The sequence below is a fragment of the Pelophylax lessonae genome (assembly GCF_965119305.1).
Source record: "Pelophylax lessonae genome assembly, chromosome: 13".
Classification (NCBI taxonomy): domain Eukaryota; kingdom Metazoa; phylum Chordata; class Amphibia; order Anura; family Ranidae; genus Pelophylax; species Pelophylax lessonae.
This window is the reverse complement of record NC_138780.1, coordinates 162,459,609-162,476,942: the sequence shown is the minus strand read 5'-3', so window position 1 is coordinate 162,476,942 and position 17,334 is coordinate 162,459,609.

Below are 17,334 nucleotides of genomic sequence, written 5' to 3'. Positions count from 1 at the left end.
TATCGCTTCCTCCAGTCTTGAACATAGCTAACATATTATAGCCACATAACATACAAGACTAGCCGACAACTTCGCTTATATGAGATCTGGAACACTTTAGTGAACAAACTCACACAGAATATATACCCCACAGGAGGACATCCCCCCTCCTGATCATATTACCCTAACAATACAAACTGTAACCAGAAACATAATTAACATGTGCTAATTAACTAGTCGCTTAACCCAGCCAGAAAGACTAAACTATTCGGCCCCTACAACAGTGAATACAAAGGACACATTATCACAAGTATAAACACATCCCACAAGGGTTTGCTAGCAGAGTCAATAAGGTGTTCTAATTACCAATTAACTATGCCATCCACATCTAAGCAATGTTTTGATTTATCAGGAATTGCAGACAGCATGGGAACGGTCTACAACAGGCTATATAGCAAAGCTCATACAATGCCCCATTAGAAATCCAAACCACATTCTCAGTGTTCATTAAGTAGCTGCCCATCATTTTCTTGGTCACCCTGTGCCCCTAATAGACACAGGGCATAGGGAGCGGAAACAAAGATTCCCAACCTCTCCAAGGGAAACTGAGTTCCACGGGCCCCCACCCAAAGTGACTTCCATCACAATAACTATTTACATTTTTTTTAAATTTGATTTTGTTTTTCTATTTTTTATTAATATTATTTTTCTGTTTTTGGGCCATAGAGGCATACCATTTTACGTAGTTTAACACTTATTCTTGCTGCAGGGGAATAACTGTTGATTGTCTAATAGGGATGGGCTGAACACCCCCCTGTTCGGTTTGCATCAGAACATCTCGAACAGAAAAAGTTCTAGCGAACATGCAAACTCTATTAAAGTCTATGGGACACAAATACGAAACATCAATAGTCCTCATTTTAAAGGCTTATCTGCAAGTTATTGCCATAAAAAGTGTATGGGGACCCGAGTACTGCCCTGGGGGACATGTATCAAAACAATCATTCTTAAAGGAGCAGTGATATTAATGATGCTTAAAGCAAAATAAATATTGTGCATGGGGGTCAGTTAAACTTGCTCGCAGCTGTAATGTATCGTTGGCTTCCAAGAATACAGATAAAAAAAATGAAAAAAAAAAAAAAAACGGCGTCCTGATGACGGAGTAGTGGTCCCTGCTAAGGTCAGATGTACCCGACCCGTTCTTCTGTTGTTAAAGGTGCAAAATCGCAGGGCTCTCGTATGCAGCAGAGTGTCGGTACTAGTGTCGCTCAACCTTTTGTTGAACTGGCAAGCATCAGCGGTTGTAGTCAAACCAACACTGCAGTAACACTTGGTGACGTGTGAGTCCCATAAATACAGTTCAAGTTGGGGCAGTGGCTAGCACAAGTAGTGTCCCGCAGCCTCTAAGAATTCGAAGACAGGCGCATAGAGCACATAGTGTCCTTCCTGATGCGCTTGTAAAACCTGATTGGGAGCCCAGCACTTCTGCAGCTCCCGTATTTCCCCCATTAACTGGCCAACCCAAAATTCAGGTGGAAACAGCTGATTTTCTTCCTTTTGGTTTTTATGAGTTGTTTTTCACTGAAGATCTGTACAGATTTATTGTGGACAAAATCAATTAATATGCGGATCAATTTATCACCGCAAATCCAAATTTGACGCTTGCCAGAGAATTTGCATGGAAACGTATCACTGTTTCCAAATTTAAAACCTTTATGGGCCTATCCCTCTTCATGGGCATTACTAAAGAGTGAGTTGCGGTCATATTGGTCCACTGACCCAAATCATTATATGCATGTATTCTCTGCTGCCATGGCCAGGACTAGATACGAGCAAATCTTGAGGTTCATGCATTTCAATGACAATAAACTCTGTCGTCCTCGAGGTGACCCTGGATATGACCGGCTCCACGAAATTCGGCCCCTCGTAAATCACTTCAACCAAAGGTTTGCAGCCTTGTAAACACCCCAACAAGCTGTCTGTGTTGATGAGTCCCCGATTAAGTTTTCTGTTTTTGCCTTGTTTTTAAACAGTTTCTCCCCAGCAAGCGTGTCAGATCCCACGGGGTAAAGATGTAAAAGCTGTGTGACAGGGCAACAGGCTATATATGTAGTTTCTGGATTTACGAGGGAAAATATAGCAATGTGGAGCCCCCCAACTGCCCAGACTACATAGGGAGCAGCGGCAAGATTGTTTGGAACTTGGTGTCGCCCTTATTCGGAAAGGGGTACCATTTATACGCGGACAATTATTACACAAGCGTGCCACTTTTTAGTCACCTTTTTGATTCTGGAATTGGTGCATTATGGCACCGTGCGACCTAATCACCGGGGCTTCCCCTCAACGGCTTGTAGATTCCCAACTTAGACTGGGGGAGAGAGCCTGCTTGAAGTGTAATAAATTGCTTGCAGTGAAGTGGAGGGACACACAGAATGCTTTTGTTCTGTCCTCCATTCACGCAGATACGACAACCTTAACATGGGAGGGGTAGACTTCAACGACCAGATGATGGTCCCGTACTTAATTGCCCGTAAGGCCAGACGTTGGTAAAAGAAAGTGTCTGTATACTTTTTTCAATTGGCTCTGCTGAACGCTTATGTGCTATACAAAGCTTCAGGAAGAAGTGGATCCTTCCTATAATTCCATGAAGATATCATCACAGCCTTTCTGTATCCAGGAGGTGCTGAGGCCCAAAATCACAATCCAGTTGCAGTGAGCCCAACAAGGACCAGCAACATACTGGTATGCTCTGGACATTGAGTGGTCATTCCAGGATGATACCTGCAGATTTAGGCATCATCTTGGTATAGTTTTTTACAGTCAGCTTTCATGTAAAAGCAATGCTAGCAACTAATTAGCTGCTAGACTGTTTTTACAAGCAGTGGGAGGGGCCTCCCCCCCCCTCTGCCTTCCACGGTTTTCTCAGGCTCTCCTGTCCCACCGGGTAACCTGGGACTGCAGCTGGTGGTTCCGTCAGCTGACCATAAAGCTGATTGGAGACCAGAATGGCTCCAATCCTCTCTATGGCCTAAGATACCGAAAGCTACGAGCATTTCATGACTTTGGTTTCGCCAGATATAAACAGTGGTTCCCCTCAAAGCACCCTCCCAATATTTAGGGGAAGCAGCCTGGTATTGTTCAGGAGGAGGAGCGCTCGCTCGCCCCCCCCCCTTTTCTTGGCCTGCCAGGCTGCATGCTCGGATAAGGGCCTGACATGGATTTGGGGGGGGGTCATTTTGGCGTGGAGTTCCCCCTTTAAAATCTATACCAGACCCAAAGGGCCTGCTATATATTTTGGGGAGGACCCCACGCTGTTTTTTTTATTATTTTGTCATAGGGTTCCCCTTAACCACTTAAATAACTTACCCCCCCCCCTTCCTGCCTAGACCAATTTTCAGCTTTCAGTGCTTATTGGCATCAATGGGAATTCTTGGTCAGCTTAACATGGCACTGATCCCGGTCTTTCACATTGGCATCTATGGGAAATCTTAATCCACTTGACATGGCACAGCTCACGAACTATAAGTGACAGAACACCAAACCTGGGGAACACAGAGGGAGCCCAGGACTACAACATATCCATGAACACACAAAAAGCTGATGTTCGAGCCGAACTTACAGTATGTTCGACTCCAACACACAGCCCATCCCTATTGTCTAATAGTTATAAATGAAACAAAAAATTAAACACCCCATTGTTATTGAGATACGAGTCCAAAAGGATGAACAGAATATTAGTTAAATATATGTGATCAAACAAAGTCCCAAAAAAGAAGAGTAGCAAATGCAATAGTCTCACAGCCTTGATGGTAGTAAGGGTCCTTAGATAAGCCATGTGACACCTCACACTCTTATGCTCTGCTTACCAGACAGCGTGTGATCTCCTGATTAGAGTGCTCATGTTGCGTTTAGGAAAGGAGCGTGAGTGAGCCGCTGCAAAACCCTGTAAAATGTGTTAACTCAACACGTACAACACAGAAAGGATCTAATGGATATGTGCAACAATGCCAGAGTGATATTGCCATCACACATTATCTAGAACAGCCATTCTCAACTAGGGTTCCATGGAACCCTGGGGTTCCTTGTGGCTTTCTTCAAATGGTGCCTGGATGGTTCTGGGGCCAAAGCCACTTGGCAGAGCCCCCTGCATGTGCATGACACCAATGATCTTTTTAGATGTCTGTAACGGTGGCATTCTGATCAACACTATAAGGGCATTTGTCCCGCTGACACCCAATACATTTGTTTTAGCATGGGTTCTCCCTAGACCAGAAAATTATTCAAGGGTTCCTCAGGGGTAAAAGGGTTGAGAAAGGCTGATCTAGATTGATATTTCTTTAAGGCCATCAAGGTACACAATTCAATGCAGCTAATACAATTCCAAGAAAATTTACAGTCATACGAATAATTCTTCTGCAGATTAAGCAAATGATGGTTACAGTTGAGATGAAGGCACAGCGAAGAACTCTTTAAAACATATTGACTTAAGGCATAATTAAATTGCAGAGAGCCTACTGTACACTATTATGAAATTAACTGACATAAACAGGCTTCTTGATTCTTCTCATAGAAGCAAATCCACCACAACGGAGAATGTCAAGTTACTGGATTATATATGCAAAGGCGCCGGATCCCTGACCTTTACTTTTATGGCTATCATGAATCAATGCAAATGATGCTTTTAGCATATGCATATTGCAGATGATCGATTTTTTATACTTCATTAATGGAGATTAAGTTTACGTCCTGGTGAAGACACCACCTTGTGCACTGTGTCACTATTGCAGTACATCATAACCATCTCTTGCCTCCTTGTCATTAATGAAGTTTGTGTAGTGAACTCTAAAGAGTAACATAATGGAGATGATTTATAAAACTGCAAAAAAGCATTCTGTATTACAGCAACCAGTCACTTGTCTTCTCTCATTTTTAACATGCACTAAACAAAATTACAGTTGCATGCTGACAGACAACTATGAAAACACTTAAATTAACAACAGAACTCTAGCATGGGAATGCTGTGATTGTCAAGAAAATAAAAATCCACCATAGGAAATCTTAACTGCAAATATAACTGCTTTTTCAGGATGTGTTCTATCAAGAAGTAAATTGAGGAGCTTGAAGATAGCTAAAAATGATATTCATAGTGAAGTGATGCATTTCATAATAGATATAATAAATATTAATAATAATAATAAACCACACAAAAAAGCCCCATCAAGTTGCTTAACAATGGCAGAGAACTTGCTTTGAGGCCTGGGATAAGAGGGGGGTTGGGAGGCTGTTAAGGAAAGTGAAACTGTGAAGCTTCCAGTATATATAATAAAAAGCAGCTCTACATCCCAATAAAAAAATCCCAGTAACTAATAAAACGAATAACAAAATATGCGTGAGAATAAACTTATATCTATGATGATCTCAGGTTATGACGAAACACGTATGGGTGTGGTCTACGTGATGACATCAGCAAAAGTGCTCAAACAAGCATCATCAATGGACATCCTTAACCCCTAAAGCTACATTTGACCCAGAGAGGGTGTTTATTTTTGGTGAGTAGGAGTGCAAGAGGGGAGCGTGGCACCTTGGCACTGATGAGCACTTTTCAGCACAAAGAAATTAAAGGAACACTAGCACAGTTTGAGCACTATTGCACGTTTTGCTGGGCATTTTATGGACTTTTATTAATATATTAATTATTGTATAATTGATGGTTTTTCAACACCTATTGTATTTTTTTGCACATTTCTATATATATATATATATATATATATATATATATATATATATATATATATATTTGCACTTTTATTCTATTGTGGCTCTAATGCATTTAGCACTTTATTTTGAAGCATTTCTAGCACTTTAGTCACTTTTAAATTATTTATGTATGCAATTTTTTTTAGCAAACGCTGTTATTATTTATTCTTATTGGTCATACTATTGGTCACAGATATTACAGATTCATCATACGTTTATTCTCATATATATTTTGTTGTTGTTCTTAACAATCACTGTGATTATTTTTATGTAATGCTGCCCTTTATTATATAGTATTAAGATGTTTGTTATACCCACACATTAGGCTAGCTGCTGGTATCTCCTTCCTTATTTTTTGTTATGTTGGTGAGTATGGTTTTTCTTCTCTTTATAAGCTTCCAGTATAGAAGGGCTGAATTCAGATCTCAAGATCGTAGCCAGTCACACATCCCCCTCTGTGCAGTAAAAAGCATTTGCTTATCTGTCATAAAAATACAGCTTTACTACTCTCCGAATATTTGCTACAGACTAAAATTATCCCGTATGCCTAATGCAGTCAAAAATCGCAGAGTTTCATCTCCACTAAAACCTTATAGGACAGCTGAGGTCACAGTTGACATTGCCGACTGCTACAGAATTCTTCAGCCAGGATGTCCCACCAATATTTTGCTATGGGGGCCCCCTGATTCATAGTCATGACCTTAGTCCCATCTATCATTTAGCTCTTTTTTAGCGTACCCAACAGCACTCAAGTGAAGCTGCACTGTTCTTGTTTTATACGTTTGACTGAAACCTCTAAGAAAAGTGCCTGCTGCATACATAGATGATTATGCACTTGTCCAGGTCACTTCAAATCAAGCCACATTTGGGCACACTTGTGTAAACAGCAGGCACACAGTTTGAGGCGCCAATTAAACTAATACACTGTGTCAGCACAGCCCTGCATGATTTGTATTAATATCAGAGCGGAATGCTGACAGGCGCTCTCTAGAAGGCTGTCTACATGAGTCTTGAAAAGGAGTTCCAACATATACCATGCATTTTATTTTAAAACAATTGAGAAGTGTTCAAACTACCATGCTGTAATACTATGTATATTGTATGTTGGTATCCAAATAAAGCTAGGTGGACTCCAATTGACTTCAGTGTTTGCAATGAAGGGTGCTTTTAATGCTACAACATACAGTAAAAAGACATTTTACACAATTGTGTGCTTCCAAACTTTTTAAACAGTTTGGGGAAGGTCATTTTCTGTTCCAGTATGACTGTATCCCTGTGCACAGAACCAGCTCTGAAAAGATGTGGTTTGACTAATTTGATGTGAAGAAACATGAATGACCTGCTCTGACCTCAATGCTACTTATCTCAACCCTACTGACTACAACCCTACTTTACACAATTCTACTTACCCCAACTCTACTGACTAAATCCCTACTTATCTCAACCCTACTGACTACAAACCTACTTCCCTCAATCCTACTGACCTCAAACATTTTTAAAGAATTGGTAGCCAAATGCTAACCAGGTATTCCTTTCCAATGTCAATACTTGGAATCAGCCAGGTTGTCCAGTCAACAATTTGCTATGGGACCCCCTGATTCATAGTCATGACCCTAGGCCATCTATCATTTAGCTTTTATAGACCTCAACCATACGGGCCTTAACCCTACCGACTTCCAACCTAATTACCTCAGTCATACTTACCTCAACCCTACTGACTACAAAACTACTTACCTCAATCCTACCAACCTCAGCCCTATTGATAAATTGGTAGCCAACTACTAACCAGGTATTCTTTTCCAACCTCAATACTTGGGGTCAGCCAGGGTATCCCACCAACGATTTGCTATGGGGCCCCCTGATTCATAGTCATGAGCCTAGCCCCATCTATAATTTAGCTTTTTTAGACCTCAACCTTACTGGCCCCAACCCTACTGACTACAACCCTATTTACCTCAACCCTACTTACCCTCAGTCCTACTGACCTCAACCCTATTTACGAACTGGTAGCTACTGACTGCTAACCAGGTATTCTCTTCCAACCTCAAAACATGACCTCACAAAATGCTCGTATTGATCACAAATTCCAACACACACACTATAAAATCACCAGGAAACAAATTCCAGGAAAGTGGAATAGCCCCAAAAAGGGGAACTTGATGATGACTGCAAAAAAATGCCCATGGTTATGGCATGGGATGTCCAACAAACTCATGGGTGTATTGGTTAGATGTCTACAAAATTTGGCCTTATAAAGTTTTAAAATGAATTACTCTCCACATTTGAATTGGTATTGTTATCTGAGGTCGTGAATCTATTTCTGGCTGCACATCAACATCTGGTAAATGTCATGTCTTTGGCAGAAGGAAAAATTCATATGCTATGAGGGTTTATGCAGCAGATAAATGGGTGTTCACAAACCAGCCACTGGCAGATTATGTGATTTCACTTTTGGAGGCAGATTTCTAGTGGCTATTAGCTATAACTTATTGAGCATAGTTTAAATGTCCTGTATTTACCAATCAGGCACACAAATAGGGGCTAGTGTAAAAAGAAAAACTTGAATCTAGACCCAAATGTGAAACACAACTAACGATATATGCAAGCTTGGCTGGGAATGCATATGCTGATGAACATGGACATAGGAAGACATTGTAAATGTGTCACCATAAAGTTACCTGTCTTGCAAAAATAATGTAAAAAGTGTAATAGTTGAAAATACATGTTTAATGTTTACATTTCCTGGAGAAAATGCTGATGCAGGTTCCCTTCAGTGCTCCTCACATGCCAATTTTCTATCGGTTATTTAATTTCTCCTGACAGGAGGATCACTCTTCGCTTCAAAAGAGATCATATGGCCAATTGCCTAAGCTGTTCTATAAACAGCACTGAAGGGTAACTGTATCAGCATTTTCCCCAAGAAGGCAAGTGGACTCTACTTTTTTTATTCCTTAGTCCTTCCTATTTCTCTTCCTAACAATGTCAGTAGTGATGAGCCGAACCCCCCCCCCCCCCCCCCCCGGTTCGGGTTTGCACCAGAACACCGCGAACAGAGGAAAAGTTTGTTAGAACATGCAAACTCCATTGAAGTCTATGGGACTCGAACATGAAAAATCAAAAGTGCTCATTTTAAAGGATTAAATGCAAGTCATTGCCCAGAAAAAAAGTGATTTTAATGATGCTTAAAGTGAAACAATAAAAATGAAAAATTCCTTTAAATATCATGCCTGGGGGGTCCCCTAATGTGCCTGTAAAGTGGCATATTTGTGCGATGTATGTAGCCTGCTGCAGCAATACTGACACTGACAATACGCCAAAATTGAAAAAAGAAAATGGTGTGGGTTCCCCCCAAAATCCATACCAGACCCTTATTCAAGCAAGCAGCCTGGCTGGACAGGATAAGGGGGAGGGCGAGCGAGTGCCGCCCCCCCCTCCTGAACCATACCAGGCCACTTGCCCTCAAGATGGTGGGGGCTTTGGGGTGCCCCAAAACACCCTGTCCCCATGTTGATGGGGACAAGGGCCTCTTACCGACAACCCTGGGCATTGGTTGTGGAGGTCTGTGGGTGGGGGGCTTATCGGAACCTGGAAACCCCCTTTAACAAGGGGGTCCCAAGATCCCGCCCTTCCCATGTGAATGGATAACTGGTACATCGTACCCCTACCTATTCACCAAAAAAGTGTACAAGAAAAAAATAAAGACAAAAGGCAGTTTTTGACAAGTCCTTTATTAAAAAATAAAAAAATAGTGCCCCCAATGTAAATCCATCATCAGTCACTTGGGCTGCCGCCGCACCCGAAAGATAGAAAAGAAAAAGAAGCTCCTGCCTATTCAGACGCCTCCCGCGTAATGAGCTGTTTAAGTTTGACAGCTGTTTTATAGGAATCTGATGTCACAAGTGCCCCATAATGCACTGCTCAGGTGCAGTGAATAAATTCTGAAGAGGCAGGAGACATCAGACAATCAGTAATTTATTCACTGCATCAGCGCAGTGCATTATGGGATGCTCATCTGCGGGAGAACTTCCCGCCGAGTGACCCATTTGTTAGTGTTTTCAGCAAACACACAAACGCCCGATGTTTCGAGTCGAACTTACGTTCGACTGCAACTCGAAACTCATCCCTAATTGTCAGCATGACAGGACATAAGGGGATATCTTTCTAACAGAGCCCAGCATAGCTGTTAAAACCCACCTTCTCCTGCAGATCATAGAAGTGCAGTTCATTCTGCACTCCTGTGATCAGTTTTTAGCAAACAGTGGGCTGAAGTCTGCTGATGTCACAGAGCCAGTTCAGGCTGGGGAAAGATTGCGACCATATGGTCAGGATCCAACCAGATCCCTCGACAGGTACCTGGCCTTAGTCTCTCAGCAAGCCGGTAAGAGCGTGAGCCGGCTGCTCCTGCCCCCTCCACAGCCCAGCGCTCTAGCTATGGGGGGCAAGCAGAAGGCTGATGACTGACAATTACCAGCTCTCTGCTCACGGAGCTCTGAGAACCGAGTGATCAGCGGTGTTTTATCGCTCATTTCTTAGTGCCTACGGAGATCAGATGCAGCATTAGACTGACTCTGCATAAACCTAGGTAACTGTAATTCTAATTAAAAAATCTCTACTTCTCTTTTAACAAATCCTCACACTATCCAAAACTAAAAGAACAGTTTTGACTGGGTTATTTTTACCAAAGAAATGCAGAAGAATACATTTTGACCTAAATTTATGAAGAAAGATTCGTCATTTGAAAAGTTTTATAACAATTATAAAAAAAGCTTTTTTTTTTCAAAATTGTTCATCTTTTTTTCCAATATATAAAAAACAAATAAAATATTACCAAAAGAAAGCTCTGTCTCCCAAAATGCTATGAATTTCATTTGGGTTCATTTTTGCATGTCTAAGTAGATATAATTTAAAGTGTGACAGAGCTGGCCTTGTCAGGAAGGAATTGAAACAGTCCGGTCTTGAAGTAGTTTGTCTCCTGTGTAAATTGGCCCTAGGATGTGTATGTATGCATGAGAGATAGGGACCTTAGATTGTAAGCTCCTTGGGGGGAAGGGACTGATGTAATTGTACAACATGTAAAAGGCTTTAAAAATTGTCAGTGTTATATAAAGCAAAATACATGTAATAAATAAAACAAAAAAATGTAACTAAAATATTTTGTAAGGGCTCATCGTCAACTGCAGCAGTCTTTGCCACCCCTCTTAAAAAGTGATCCACAGGGGTTTTTCAGAGAGCTCTTAGGCAATAGGCCACTTGGAGGTGATATGTGCCTCCTTGAGTTCTTCTTTAACCCTAAAAAGGACACCGTATTATGCAGGGCTTTTGTGCATACATCCAAACTGTCCCTGATTTCGAGGGACTGTCCCTCATTCGGAACAAAGTCCCTCTGTCCCTCTTTCCTCCTCATTTGTCCCTCATTTTTGTTCTGATCTATATCGTTGTATATAAAGTGCACTACTTATTTATCAAAAAGTGTTTCCAAGTGCAAAACCTTTTATCCAATGTTTTATAAAATGCTGCATTTGTAAATTCCAAAAGCCAATATAAAAGGAAAAGTAGTGGTAAAAAAGCACTTGTGGGTTTAACTAATCATTTTTTGTACAATTCTCCTTCAATGGGGGCGTGGCAGGAGGTTTGTCCTATGCCTACACACTTTTGCTAATAGGTGTCCCATATTTCCATTTCAGAAAGTTGGAAGGGCCCTTTAATGGTTCGTGTTCAGTGGCGGTGCTGCCGCTGATTGTGACATGGGGTTTCATTTATCAAGCAAAGCATCAGGGCAGTGATGTGTCGAGTCCTGAATAGTCTTATGTCTTTGTTTAGTTGGGCAGTTGGAAACCGGGCTCAGCCACCCTTTTTTACTGCCCAACCCACCCAACAGCACATCTGAACAAGCCCTAACGAAGTAATTATAATTTGTTGAAATTTCAAACTGTTATAAATTCGGCAAAGACCGCTCTTCTGAGGACTGGTGTGGAAAGATGGTCACAGACAGTCAACTTTTCTTTTTTTTTTTTTTATACATCTGAGCTAAATCAGCAAAATATACCAAAAACTATGTACTCTGAGGCTTTATCTTTTTAGATAGGATATAAATGGTAGCTTGTACTTGTTTATAAATCTGGCAGATCTTTCAGATAAAATCTGTGTATCTCAGCTTTAGGAATCACAAGAATATTTACATACTTTAATTTGCAAACACCATTCCTCTGCTGCCCACTAGATGGCATGACATAACTCACTAAAAGCCTTAACCAGGATTTTACAGTCATGGTAATATATTCACGTGAATTATACTGATAGAAGTAAAATACATTTACCTTATTTTAGGAAACAACTAGCGGTGTGGACAAATATACCCTGAAAACATTTGTTTTTGTTTGTTTTTTTAGTTAGTTTTAGTTTTTTTTTTTTTGAAAAAAAAAAAAAACATACAAAATAAAAGAAGTAATCATTCAGTACTAGACAATCACAAAACAACTAGTTACAAGAGAAGACAAAATAAAAAGAACTTTAAACAAACATTTAGTTTATGTATCTGAAAAGGAGTGGAGAGAAGTAAAAATGTATCTAATAAACTGTTCAATGTCCCATTGCTATAAAGTCATACAATAAATAATAAATTCAAATATAAAATACTAATTACCAATAATATAACTACACAATCATACACATACAGTATACTGTATGCATACATACATGCATATACACACCCAAACAAAACCAACAATAATAAAAAAAAACAATCAATCAAGAAATATATTAACAAACAAACAATAAACACAAAATAATAGTTCAAACACCTTCATTCTAAGAGCCGGTTCACATTACAGCGATCTGACTTGCCTGGGCGACCTCACAAGTCACGGTGCGCTGCTCGCACCGCGACCTCGGAGCGGCCGGCACAGACTTCATAACATTGAAGTCTATGCAGGTCGCTCTGGGTCGCCCCAAAGAAGCTCCGGACCCTTTTTCTAAGTCGGAGCGACTTGTGTCGCTCCTATTAGAACGGGTCCATAGCTTCTCTATGGCAGGCGACCTACAGCGACCTGTCAGGCGACCAGGTCGCCTCACAGGTCGCCCCAGTGTGAACCGGCTCTTATACCTTGAAAAAATAATTTATAACTCTTTTTAACCACTTAAGTTCCAGAAGGTTTTACCCCCTTTGATGGCCTTTTTTTTCTACAAATAGAGCTTTCTTTTGGTGTTTTTTTATCACCTCTGTGGTTTTTTTGTTTTTTGTTTTATTTTTTGCGCTATAAACAAAAAAAGAACCACAATTTTGGAAAAAAAAAACAATATTTTTTACTTTCTGCTACAACACATATCCAATAAATAAAAAAAATTAAAAATCAAATGTTTTCATCAATTTAGGCCAATATGTATTCTGCTACATATTTTTGGTAAAAAAAAAAAAATCCTAATAAGTGTATTTTGATTGATTTGCGCAAAAGTTATAGCGTCTACAAACTGTGGGATACCTTATGGAATTTTTTTTTTTTTTAATATTGTTTTTACTAGTAATGGCGATGGTCAGCGATTTTTAGCGGCAGACAAATCTGACACTGACACTTTTTGGGGACCAGTGACACCAATACAGTGATCAGTGCTAAAAAAAAAAAAAAAAAAAAAAGGCACTGTTACTGTATAAATGACACGGCATGGAAGGCGTTAACACCAGGGGTGATCAAGGGGTTAAGTGCGCTCCTAGGAAGTGATTTCTAACTGTAGGGGGAGTGGATGCACTGGAGGAAAAGAGAGATCTGTGTTTCAGGGAAACACAAGATCTCTCTTTTACTCCCTGACAATACAGCGGTTTGCCTTATTTACATAGGCTGACCGCGTTCTGTCATTCTGCCGAACGATCGGCAGGTCTCGGCCGCCATCAAACCTGCTGATTGGCTCCCGCTGTGTCCAATCACAGCGGGAGCAGTGCTCTGGCGGCACGCGCTCGCCCCCTACATCACTTGCACAAAATCACGTACATGTACGTGATTTTGCGCAGCCGGGTCTGCCCTGCCGCAGTATATATGCGGTGGCCGGTCTGGAACTGGTTAAACTGGTTTCTGCTTAGGCATTTTGTGAGCTCCCCAGTTACTGCACAAACAGATATACAGAAGCTTTTCCTAGTTGTCCATGCAGTCAGAGTCTTAAAATGAAATATTCCCCTTAGATTATAACTCCCCCTCCCTTGCAATATATCATTTTTGTATGTTTCCTGGTAATACTGTAAATCGTTTTTTGCTTTAAATATTATTTGTGCAGTCTGTAATTGCACCATGTCCTTGAATTTAAGGAGTTTACCTGTTTTAAGAATAATGAGTTAGTGTGATCCCTATATCCTGCCCCATAAATAATCCCTATTGCTTTCTTTTGAAGTATGATCAATGGATATATTCTAGTAATATAGTTATTGCCCCAAACCTCTGCACAATAATTAAGCTATGAAAGAACTATTGAACAATCTAAAATAGGAAGTGATTTATAATCCAGAACATGTTTTACTTTATTAGAAACTGCTGTAGCGGTATCCCCGCAGGACCTGCTTGGATATTGGTTTGCCCGGGCCTCCCACTGATTACTCCACAGCCAGATACAGGGTCATTTCGCACAGCCAGGTGCACACACTCTTTTGCTCATTATCGTCAAAGATCAGTCTAGGGCAGTGATGGCGAAACCTTGGCACTCCAGATGTTTCAGAACTACATTTCCCATGATGCTCATGCACTGTAGTTGAGCATCATGGGAAATGTAGTTCCAAAATATCTGGGGTGCCAAGGTTCACCATCACTGGTCTAGGGGATTTCTTTTTATGTTTTATTTGGAGAACTTGTATAGGAGAAGGGATTTAGTAGGATACTCCAAATTAACTATTCGCAGGTGAGGACAACTCTCGTAATAGAACTATATTGCAGGACCATGCTTCGCCTGTATGGGATGAACAAGTCCCTTTGTAGCTGAAGGAACTCAGTGAACTTTGTCTCTTTAACCACTTAAGGACCGCCCTTTTACTGCGACAGGCAGCCCCTCCTGTGCGAACCAACGTAGCTGTACGTCAGGCGCGCGCCTGCAGCTAGGGGGCGAGTGCACCCAGCCGCTGGGGCGCTCCCACCCCCACTCGGCAGCAGGGACTCTGATGCATGTGGCCGGCGGCTCCGATTGCCGCCTGACACCCGCAATCGCTCCCCGCTGAGAGAGAAGGACGGTCGGCTGTTGTAAACACAGCTGACCGTTCTCTCTGGAATGATCACAGTGCACCTGTGATCCTTCTATATAGGATCACATGTCTCTATGATCATTTCAAAAGCCCAACCCCCATACAGTTTCGAAACACTCCCCTAGGCTTACATTTAACCCTTTGATCACCCACAGGGTTAACCCCTTCCCTGCCAGTGTCATTTTTACAGTAACAGTGCATATTTATAGCACTGATTACTGTAGTAATCTCACTGGTCCCCCCAAAAGTGTCAAAAATGTAATTCAGGGGTCCGATCTGTCCGCTGCAATGTCGCAGTCCTGCTAAAGATCGCAGATCGCCGCCATTACTACTAAAAATATAATAATAATAAAAATGACATAAATCTTTCCCATAGTTAATAACTTTTGCACAAACCAAAATCAAAATACGCTTATTGCGATTTTTTGTTACCAAAAATAGGTAGCAGAAAACAAATTGGCCTAAAATGTTAAAAAAATGTTGATTTTTACTTTTTTTTTTTGGAATGTTATATAGTAGAATGTGAAAAATATATATATATTTTTTTTTTTCAGAATCGTTGCTCTTTTTTTGTTTATAGCGCAGAGGTGAGCAAATACCACCAAAAGAGAGCTCTATTTGTGTGAAAAAAGGACATCAATTTTATTTGGGTACAGCGTCGCACAACCGCGCAATTTTCTGTTAAAGTAACGCAGTGCCGAATCGCAAAAAATGGCCTGGTCATTAAGGGGGCAAATCCTTCCGGTCCAGAACTGGTTAAGACACTAGCCACTGTCCCCTTTGGCTTGCACCCAGTAACTGTCTTCTAGCACCCAGAGGGGGATCTAACAGCACAAGTCCCAGGGATCCTCTGTGGGTGGTCGGTACTGACAAGGCTCCTGAAGCACATAAGGCCGCCCTCTTCAGTGGTACCAGACAGGTTCCACCACATCCTCCCTCAGTCAGTTCTCATAAGGACCATGGGTTTGAACTTCAATGTTTCAGGTCCTGAGGTTCAACCACCTGAGGCCGCAATGCAGCCTGTGCTGGGGAGAGGAAGGAACCCCCTCCCCACCTTGACCTCTCTCTGTAGAGGTAGACTAGACCCTGAGCCCATGTGCTTTTCAGATATAAATACAGGTACCCAGCATGCCTTTGGGCACATTCCCTTCTACGTGGCCAGGGCTGTACAGACATCCATGCTCACATCTGCTAGGTTTCTACCTACTATCCAATATACTCCATAACTTTTGGATCAGTGTGAAACATAAAAACAGCATGAGCAGCACCAGAACACACTGAGCAGACCTCACTACACAATATCAGCTCTCTGTTAAGCAGAAAGCACATAAATCCACCTAGCTGTCTCCCTGTTAGGTAGAGAAACTAAAAGCTATATACACTGACTCTAGCACCTACCTAGGAGGGCGCTACACTGCTATACTTTTGGATACTTTGGACTGCACATGCTTAAAATGTGACTTCCACTGCGAGTGACCCTGATTTACTATCATCATCGGACAGGGACACCAATGTAGATTATTTTGCAAGTGGCCAGGTATTTACTGTGAGTTCTAACATTTTTTAAACTGCCCACTAGATGGCGTTTTTCCCTTTCTACACACACAGGAGCAGTGGGGGAAATCACATGTGATTTGGACAGGAATCGCATTGCATTTCTGCTCAAATTGCATGCAATTCTTTGCAGTGCAATTTGCACCAGTGTTTTTTGTACTAATGCAGATTGCACTGCAAAGTATCAATACTCGGTATTGGTGAGAACTTGTCCGAAAGTATCGGTACTTATTCTTGGCAATAAAAAAATGGTATCGAAGCAACCCTAATTTCATATCGCTTTTATTCTACAGTTTATATAATTTAAATGGGAACTGTCATACTATCTTTTACCTGCAAAAAAGCATTGAGGGGGTCTGGAACTTCGACACCTTTTTGTTCGGAAGGATACAGAAACCAAATCTTTTCAACACATTGAACTGCCCTGGAAAGGCAGCTCACATAAACAGAGCCCTCCTTCAGTGAGAACACAGTAAGTGCCAAGTATAAAACATAAAAGTTCAAAGTATAAAACATAAAAAAGTTTGAAGTAGGAAACATATAAAAGTTCAAAGTATAAAACATCAAATAGTACAGGAGTCCAGATTGCTTTAACCACTTGAACTCTGGAAGATTTAACCCCCCTTCATGACAAGGCCATTTTTAGCTATTTAGCACTGTGCTATTTTAACTGGTAATTGCGCGGTCATGCAACGCTGTACGCAAGCGAACTTTGTATCATTTTTTTTTCACACAAATAGAGCATTCTTTTGGTGGCATTTGATCACCACTGGTGTTTTATTATTTTGTAATAGAAAGAAATTTAAAAAAAACGAACATTTAAAAAAAAA